At 42.2% G+C, this 9,287-nt stretch overlaps 1 long non-coding RNA gene and 1 pseudogene across 2 annotated transcripts in view; both read left to right on the top strand.

Annotated features, from left to right (window-relative positions):
* The window catches only part of LOC147028636 (uncharacterized), a 48,112-nt gene extending 47,418 nt beyond the window's left edge, over window positions 1-694 (top strand). For both annotated transcript variants that reach the window (XR_015057650.1, XR_015057651.1), the window contains one exon: window positions 257-694. This is a non-coding gene — a long non-coding RNA (uncharacterized LOC147028636). The remainder of the gene's footprint in view (window positions 1-256) is intronic.
* A 306-nt stretch (window positions 695-1,000) lies between these two features.
* On the top strand, window positions 1,001-4,980 carry LOC147028637 (uncharacterized; annotated as a pseudogene).
* Window positions 4,981-9,287: the final 4,307 nt, after the last annotated feature.

Below are 9,287 nucleotides of genomic sequence, written 5' to 3' on the forward strand. Positions count from 1 at the left end.
TACCAAGGGCGGATCCAGAGTGGGGTGTGGGGGGGGGTGCTGGGGTTGTGCACTCCCCCTCCCCCTTCGGACTTTGCATATGATTTGGTTTCACTTTTACACAAACTGATATTTTCACCCTAATTTTTATCTCTAACTTATGGAGAGATACAGACAGCTCTTACTTACATTTTGCCAGCATATACAATGCCTCAATCGATGCAGGGCCCACCACGTTGTTGTCAGCCTTGATGCGTGTGTGTCCACTGTGTGTCAGGTTGTATTGAGTAAGCTCCAAGTACTATCAGGAGCTCTACACTATCGGGTGGACGAGTCCACTGACACGCTCGACGGGAAGTGCTGAGAGCCTACGAACTTGGTCAATGTCTCCATAGGGATCAATCGTATCGATTTTATCATCGTTTCACTGACTTTGCTTGAAGACAAAACAAGTGTGTCATAGAAGGTCCGAAAAAAGAGGAAGATTACCAACTTCTTTTCGTCTGTCAGTGCAACAGACCATACTAGAATCGTGGCATCGTGTGTTTCTGATAATCATGTTATTTCCGAGAGATTCCGCTCCAGCGCAAGATTTTCCTCTGATGTGACGCCACGCACAAACACGGAAGCGAGCAGGAAACCAACACATCGCTCTCCATTTTACACCGTGCTTCAAGTGAAAGTAAAATATATTGATTTTTAAATAAATAATAAAAACACAATCATTTTTTACTCTTGCCTAATTTTGTTACTCAAACATGAAAACTCCATGTGACATTTCTTGGAACCAAGGACACTCATTAGCATAGTAGATAGTAGAAAAATCGTGCAAATTATGATACAAGCATCAAATTTGGCATTTCTGTTCTGCAGGGCTTTCTGATCAAATCTGCCTGATTGGCCATTTGAAAATGCAAGATGGCGGCCATTTTTCAAGATGGCCGCCAAGTTAGCCTCCCGAAGTTTACTTTTTGCTTAGAAGTATTTGTAGTTGTCTGATTTGCATGATCTAAGTGTGGATTCCTATGTTTTCAAGCCTGCTGGAGTGGATTTTCCTGTTTTTAAAGCCCCCTGACACACTTTTTCTGATTTTGCACATTTGTTTATGATTTTCATACGTTTGCATGACTTAACATGTATGTAGTAGTCGCGACTTATGCATGGGGTGTTGGCGTGTAGTGTTAGAGGTAGTACCTTTGTTTCAGCAGTCAGCCACATCCCCTGGATGGACTACTGGCACTGGGCCTCATCACTGGCCCAACTCTCATCGATGGCTCCAAGAAATTGCTAGTGCACAGCATCGGCCACGCCCTGGTAAACCGCGTTGGCACGCGGGCTAAACTAGATGAGGGTAGCACACAGAAGGTCTCTGCATGTGATGGAGTACATCTAGCTCCAAATTTTCAAAGTGCACGAAGTTGATGAAACAGATGTGCTGATTGAATCCAGGCCACTTACCAGTCCTTTAATCAACATTTCCAGTTCATCGCCAAGGAAGAATTTCTTGAAGGAGTGATTGTTGGGCACTACCAAGGCACATTGGTGACATCACTGCTGTGAAACTCAGCATGGGGTTCAGTGTCATCTAAGTAGGAATTGTATGTTGGCATCATTGTTGGCATCATACTGCAACAACTTACTGGTGTCCTAAATGTTGCCAAATCAACCCCGGATCAGTTAGGCAGCCGCACCTGAATCAACAGGACATGCCAGCGCTGGAGAGCCGAGCCAAGGATAATGGGGTTTTAGTTATCTGGATGGTGTACAGATCACACGGGACTTATGACACTGGATGAACGATTGGACAAGGTGTAGGGCAGATGCATAAACCTCGTTGTATCCAATACAGGAAAGTGTCCATTATACATGTACAGGGTGGTAAAAGGATAAACCTCGACCCTCAACGTCATACTGGCCATGGACGCGAGTTCTACTGGTAAATCATGGAACACTGTCTGGACCAAGTGTTGCCTCTGTCAGGAGGTTAAGAAAGAAGATCTAAAGTTCCCCCAGGCCAATCCTGCCAAAAGAGGAGATGATGGGTATGTGAACTTGGCAAGGAATATTCCTCTGTTTCACTCACTCAATGCACTACCAATCAAGCTCGACCCTGCAAGACTTGACGAAGGTGGTGGGATAGAGGAAACCTTGAGACAAAACAAAGCACGATATCATGAGAGTTGCAGGCTTCTATTTAACAACACAAAGTTACACAGAGCTGAGAAAAGATCAATCCCTGCAGGTGCTAGTGATGAGGGCAGTAGAAGTAAGATCCCACGAAAGGTCCAAGAAGAATTTTCTTTGTTTTCTTTGAAAAAAAAACAAGAATGTTTTCTTTGCGAAACCCAAGGGGGTGAGCTTAGAAAAGCAATGACAATTAAAATGAATAAGAGAATAAACAAATGTGCAAAAACACTCAGTGATAGAAAACTCCTTGCCAAACTGAGTGTAGGAGATGTCATAGCATAAGAACTGAAATATCACCCTGCCTGCTTGGTTAGCATTGTATAACCGAGAACAAGACTACCTGAAGGCGCAGGAGCAAGAGAAAGCACAGGAGCACTGGAAGGAAGCATATCCAATTGCTTTCTCCGAACTGGTCACCTACATTAGTGAGATGAAAACTGCCAGTGATAGTACAGATCCACCCATTTTCAGGCTTGCTGATATGACCATGCTTTACAAGTAGAGGCTGGAGCAGCTTGGTGTTGAATCGCCTGATGTTCATCCTACTCGACTTAAGGACCAGCTGCTTTTTCACATCCCCAAGCTGCAAGCTCATCACCAAGGACGAGATGTTCTGCTGGCTTTTGAGAATGATATAGGCTCAATCCTCACACAAGCATCGAAGTACGGTGAAGCGATCCATCTAGCGAAAGCTGCTGGGATAATAAGACGAGACATGCTCCATCAAAAGTTGCATTTCAGCAGCACGTTTCACGACACAGACCTAGAACAGGCTGTACCACCATCACTTCTGCAATTTGTATGCATGGTCAAACATGGCGCAGACATCAAGTCCCAACTCCAGCATGGAGCATCGAAATCTGACCTTTCTATATCACAGCTCCTGCAGCACAACTGCTTTGCCAAGTACAAGGAAGGAACGGATGTCCACAGGCATTCCAAGGACCGTGAGACACCTTTTGCAGTCTCCGTTGGCCTGTATGTGTTTGCCAAGACGAGGAAGAGACAACTCATTGAAATGCTCCATGAGAATGGGCTCAGCATATCATACGACAGAGTCCTAGAAGTCTCAGCCCAGTTAGGAGAAGCAGTTGTTGCATGGTATGTGGAAGATGGAGTCATCTGTCCCCCAGTGTTGAGAAAGCAGTTGTTCACAACTGCAGCAGTGGGCAACATAGATCATAATCCGACTGCGACTACAGCTCAAACATCCTTCCATGGCACATCCATGGATCTCTTTGCCCGCAAGCAGAGGCCATACAACTCAATTCCACCAACACAGGCAGCCCTCAGAGAACATGCAAAGCGTGCGGCCTATCAGGCTGGGATCATCTGGGGCCAGACAACCATCTCCAGTCCAGACACGAGCAGTCCCGCTGAATGTGGATGGATACAGAAAGGAGAGACGTGGCAGATATGTTGGACAACACTACCCCCTATTGCAGCCAGCTGTCAGGAACTGACCAAGTGTTCCTGTAAGAAAGGTTGCAACCGGAGATGCAAGTGCTTTCAGTCAGGGCTCCCCTGCACAGCACTCTGCAGCTGCATATGTGGACAGTAGCAGCTGGAGGAACATTCGCATGGTATGCATAACTTTGAACATTTACTAGCCAGGGCCCGGTTGCAGAAAGGCCTTAGCTTCATATGACAATCATTAAAGTGGTGCAAAATCAGTAAAAGTGTGTGTCAGGGGGCTTTAAAAACAGGAAAATCCACTCCAGCAGGCTTGAAAACATAGGGATCCACACTTAGATCATGCAAATCGGACAACTACAAATACTTCTAAGCAAAAAGTTAACTTCGGGAGGCAAACTTGGCGGCCATCTTGAGAAATGGCCGCCATCTTGGATTGTCAAATGGCCAATCAGGCAGATTTGATTAGAATCCCCTGGAGAACAAATGTGCCAAATTTGATGCTTGTATCATCATTTGCACGATTCCTCTCAAAAATTGCTGTTATCTGCCCCACTATAATCTGTATCAAGAGTGAGGATCCATTACTAAAATTAGCAAAACAAAGGGACACGACTTTGTTAAAATTTTAAATCTAATGAAACCCAAAAGTGCCACATTATAAATCTGAATTTGATGCAACCGTTGTTTTTATTACTTGCAAAATGGAAGATTTTTTCAAGTATATTGGTTAGTCGATTTTGGTATTCTGTCTGTCTGTTTGTCCGTTTATTGTCTACAGGTCACAATTATCAACCGATCTTCATGAAACTGCACCATGTGGTAGAGTTTGTCATAACGAAGAAGCCTATTGTTTTTGAGGTCAAAAGGTCAACATAGGCCAAAGGTCAACAACTTAGGTGAGATTTCTAAAATCCTCAATTTTCATTCGATTAACTTGAAATTTGAAGAGGATTTATATTTCAGGTCACTGAATTCAACCAGCCAATTGTTTTTGAGGTCAACATCGACCAAAATGTCAACATAGGACAAAGGTCAAGAACTTGTTTTTCTTTGTAGAAAACGTATAGTAACTAGGTATGACGTGTGTAAATTGGCTTGTAAAATATACACAGATGAGGCACAACAGGGTTGCCATGCAGGATTGTTTTTGTATGGTTTAATATGGAGACGAATTTCCAACGATCAAAGTCCTTCTCCATATTGGATGCAGCCTCCCTGTAGGCTCCTGTAAGGCTGAACACTCATGTTCTTTCCTGCGATGCCTGAAGACTTACCAAAGAGATTCCATGGCTGAAAGTCGGATGGCATCTCTGTCCCTTATGAACATACACCATGACTTCCCCATATCCCCACATGATGTGTGACATTTTCATTCGGAAACACAAGTGCCATCATTTCCAAAATGACATAATTTATGAGTAATAAAATAATTCACATTCCACCGTCCTATCTGATCACTTTTGTGGGGAGACCCTTGCCCTACGCTTGGCAACCTCAGTGCATGGCGGTGCCGGGCTTCGCCTGGCATACAATCAACACCATCATTTCACATTGCAGGTGTGCACAGGCCTTTTTTTTAACTAAGGATCGGCTGGGAACGTTTGCCACTTTGGCCCATTAGTCATCGCAAATTGCTGAACTGTTGGGCCAGGGAAGAATGCAACGAACTACAGAAAACTTCCAAGAAAGCAGGAAATGCCGTTTCTGACTATCAATTTCTCAAAAATTTCCTGGGGAAGGACCGCCAAACCCCGACTCCCCCTCCCCGTCTTGAAGTTCCTGGATCCACCCCTGACTACTTACTGTACATTCTTAAGGACCCCAATTATTCCCACCTTAATGTGGGATCAACTGGATGGAGGGAGAGTCAGAATATGAAAGAAAATAATATTAGCATTTATGGCCACTTCTGGACTTCCAGAGGGGAAACCTCCCTAAGTCTCCTTTTTGAGAAAATCCTACTTACATTTACTTTTGTTTATGTTGGGGAAGCCTTATGTCTCCTTTTGTTTACATATGGGAGGCCACTTCCATCCCCTTTTATGTGTGGAGGAGGAAAACCTCCTTGTGTGTCCTTTCTACATGTTGAGGAAGACTTACTTATGTCTCCTTTCCATACGTAGGTGAAAACCTCCTTACATCTCCTTTTGCTTAAATCGGGGAAACCTTCTTATGTCTCTTTTTGCTTGCATTGGGGAAACCTCCTTATGGCGTTTTGTGGAGGGGAAAACTTCCTTACATTGGGGAACACCTCAAGTCTTCTTACTTAAATAGGGCAAGCACCCTCATGACTCCTTTTGCTTACATCGAGAAAACCTCCGTTCTCATATTGCTTATGCATAGGGGAAATCTTCTTTGTCCCATATTTTTTTATGTAGGGGAAGACCTCTTTACATCTCCCTTTGCTCTTTCCATTTTTCCCCTTCCATCCCTGGTTGCATTTTCTATGCTGTATCGCTATGCAAACACAAAACAAGGATTCTTTCTTTGGTGAATCGAAAAATATACTTCAATGAGCGACAATCTGTCTAAAACTATGATTTTGTATTTGCAAGTTTTGCCGAAAGCTTGTCGAGAGAGCTCACAGCTTCATTCGAGGTGTGGTGAGCTTGAGTCGTTGTGAGTCGTTCCACACCTTGAAATGTCATCATGTTTGCGTCACAATGTCACCACATTTTCTTTGTTAATTAGCTTTCGGAGTGAGGTGCAAGATTATTTCTTGCCCCATAAGCTTACATCATCGAGCTTCCTGGAAGGAATTGTGGATGCAAAAGTCTCTTTGAAGAACCGGGTACACCGAACAATGGTAATTTCAATAAGTACAGAATAAGCACCACAATACTATCTCGTGACATTAAATTACACCTCAATTATATTTGTATATATTATGGCATATACATGGTGTCCCATAAAAGTAAACACCACTTTAAATGCTTCTAACCTATTTTGTTATATGTGAGGATCAGACTGGCATCACGAGAAAGAGCAACTCAAAAAGTTTTCATAATCAGGTAATTTGGTTATAAATCATCTATTAAAAAAGGTATCAGCTCATAATTATATAATATTCTAATTATTCTTATAAAATATCTTCCACTTTGACAATGTCATCTTCACTTGGCTGAGATATTTTCTTCAATCAATCAACCTGGAGAAAAGATGAAAATAAAATCAGAATCTATTTGCGTTTTATTTTGTAATTATGTCAATCTCGGTCAACAGACTAAAAACAAGTAATGTAGAAGCGTTTTTAAATGGTGTAGCCTTTTGAGGGACACTCTGCACTGCGGACGTCAGACATTAACTTGCTGATGTCAGTGTCTTTGCCTGCTGTCTCAGTGCGAATCCTCTTCCTACAGAAAAGATAAGAAAAAGATAAAAGGTGTCAAGGCCCTCACAGCTCAGGAGCAGTGGAAATAAGTCACTCGAGTTCCAAACCAGAGCACAATTGATCTTTCCATTTCCTGATGGACAATGACGGTCTTAAAGTAACAATCACTTCAGCGAATGAAAGAGTAGGATAGCTGACATTTATTTAGGAAGTTGTTTCTCATGTCTCTTGATCATTTCATTGCCCTGAGATGGTGGCTCTATATTTCCTGCTATTCTGCTGTAAAATAAAAATGCATCAATCGAAGTACAGAGAGCTGAGATTTCTTATTGGAATTCTCAGCAGTTTGATGAGTGAGGGGTGCTAACCACGATCTCTGGTCCCAAGATACTCATCGCATCCATTCTCTCATCTGTACATAACTCGGTTGAGGCGAGCTCGGAGTCCTTGTTCAAAGCTCCCAGGCCCCTACGGCCCCGCACTAATCCCACGCAAGCGACCGGACCGCACGGAGGCCGCGGGGGGAGGATTATCTGGCGGCCGACAGTTATTGACCTGGCCTGTTGCCCTGATCCCTGCTGCGATGAAATATTCAAAGGATTGTGTGAAGCAAGAAGAACATTGGTCGCCGAACTGACGAGCTAAGTGCATGTTTGATGTCTGTTTCCTATTCATTTCTGCGTCGATCAACTCTGATCACAACAGACTGTTTGCTTTTTGCTATAAATATATGCAAGGGCTATGATGGGTGTATATTTAGAGGCTTTTATTTGTCAGTACAAGCTTCCTCTATTTTTCTCCAGCAAGTTTTGTTCCTTGCCTTTCACTTTGACATCGTATGAGTCATATATTTACCAGTGCTTAACCCATCGAGCTCTGCTCACTGGCAGAAAGAAGTGCTCACTGGTGGAAAAAACAAGCCACTGAAAGTTGTACCACCACCATTTTGTTTGTCTGCATGTTTGTCTGAAATCATAATTATACCTGACTGTGCAAGTCGAAACTGCACGAATTATAATTCCCAATTGTACGACCAAATTGTACTGTCAAGGACATTGGTGACACCTTCTAAATATATTGGGTATAAACTGATATATTGAATTGATTTTTTCATTTAGCATTGGCATTATGAACCAAATGGCCTCCTGCATCAAAGTTCCTTATATATCCTTGAATAAACCTCTACTTTTCTGAAGCCATGGCCTGCCAATTCAAACTATTATCATATACAATACTATAAAATATAGGTGTTTATCATGTACTGTTCAGATATTTCAAAGATATGCATTAGGGGCGATTGATTTAGCTTCCCCCTATAGGATCGGGGGAGGTTTATTGGTGTTGTAAAATCTGTTTCTACAATTAATGCCCCCAATTTTTAATGCTACCAGCGAGTTCCTTCGACCCCTCGGAGAACGAAACAACCATTTAGAATTTTTTTTCCTTCCTGTCCGACTCAATTTCTGAACTGTATCAGTTTCTGAGCTGTTTCTCAGAACCGGCTGGGACTTTTGGAATTATATTTTGCATCTATAATGGGAATAAAAAGTATGCAGTGTTGACATAATTATTTTGACCTTGCTCTAATTTTAAGGTCATGACCCAATTATAGACATTTTACCTTTTTATCATAACTCGACTAAAGTTTGTCTGTTCGGAATGAAATTGTCGTTTCTCGATAGCCTAGAGCAAGGCGCATTTTCATTTCATTTACATCATACCCTTTTGAGTTACAGGTCAAGGTCAAATGGCGGTCCGAAAAAATAACGCATTTTTTTGTCTATCCTCAATTTTGTCAATCTGGAATCTCAAAGACTGCTTGGCCTTCCAAGATGTTCTTGCATCATAATAGTGTAGCTTCATTGAAGTCATGCACCTTATATTTGATTGGTGTCCTTGACATACTTTTTTCAGATTGTGACCTTATTATCAAAAAACACATTTTATGAAAAAACACATTTTTGATCATAACTTGAATAATTTTTCTCTGATTTTCATGATGAGTTTTGTGGATAGATTGTAGATGGAGACATATTTTCTCAACTTGCACTCTGTCCCTAAATGTTGAAGGCGAAGGTCATATGGCTGTCCAAACAAAATATGCCATCATGCGATCGTGGGCCAATGGTAAGTCACGGGCGGTCACCACGGGTGAGCTGGTAGAGGCCTACCATTGGCGATCACTTTGTGATCGCAGATATCTAGTTGTATATGCTATAGTGAGAACATTTAAATTGAGAAAATAAATGGAAAGCAGGATGACAGGATATGGATTGTTGGATAATGAGCAATGAACACCTCAGGATTATTAACATGAAAAAGAGTGATGTCAAGCAAACATCTACAATTAAACTTCACACCAAAATGTGTAATC

Source organism: Eptatretus burgeri, chromosome 4 (genome assembly GCF_056783735.1).
Source record: "Eptatretus burgeri isolate ZD-2024b chromosome 4, Ebu_testis_v1, whole genome shotgun sequence".
Classification (NCBI taxonomy): Eukaryota; Metazoa; Chordata; class Myxini; order Myxiniformes; family Myxinidae; genus Eptatretus; species Eptatretus burgeri.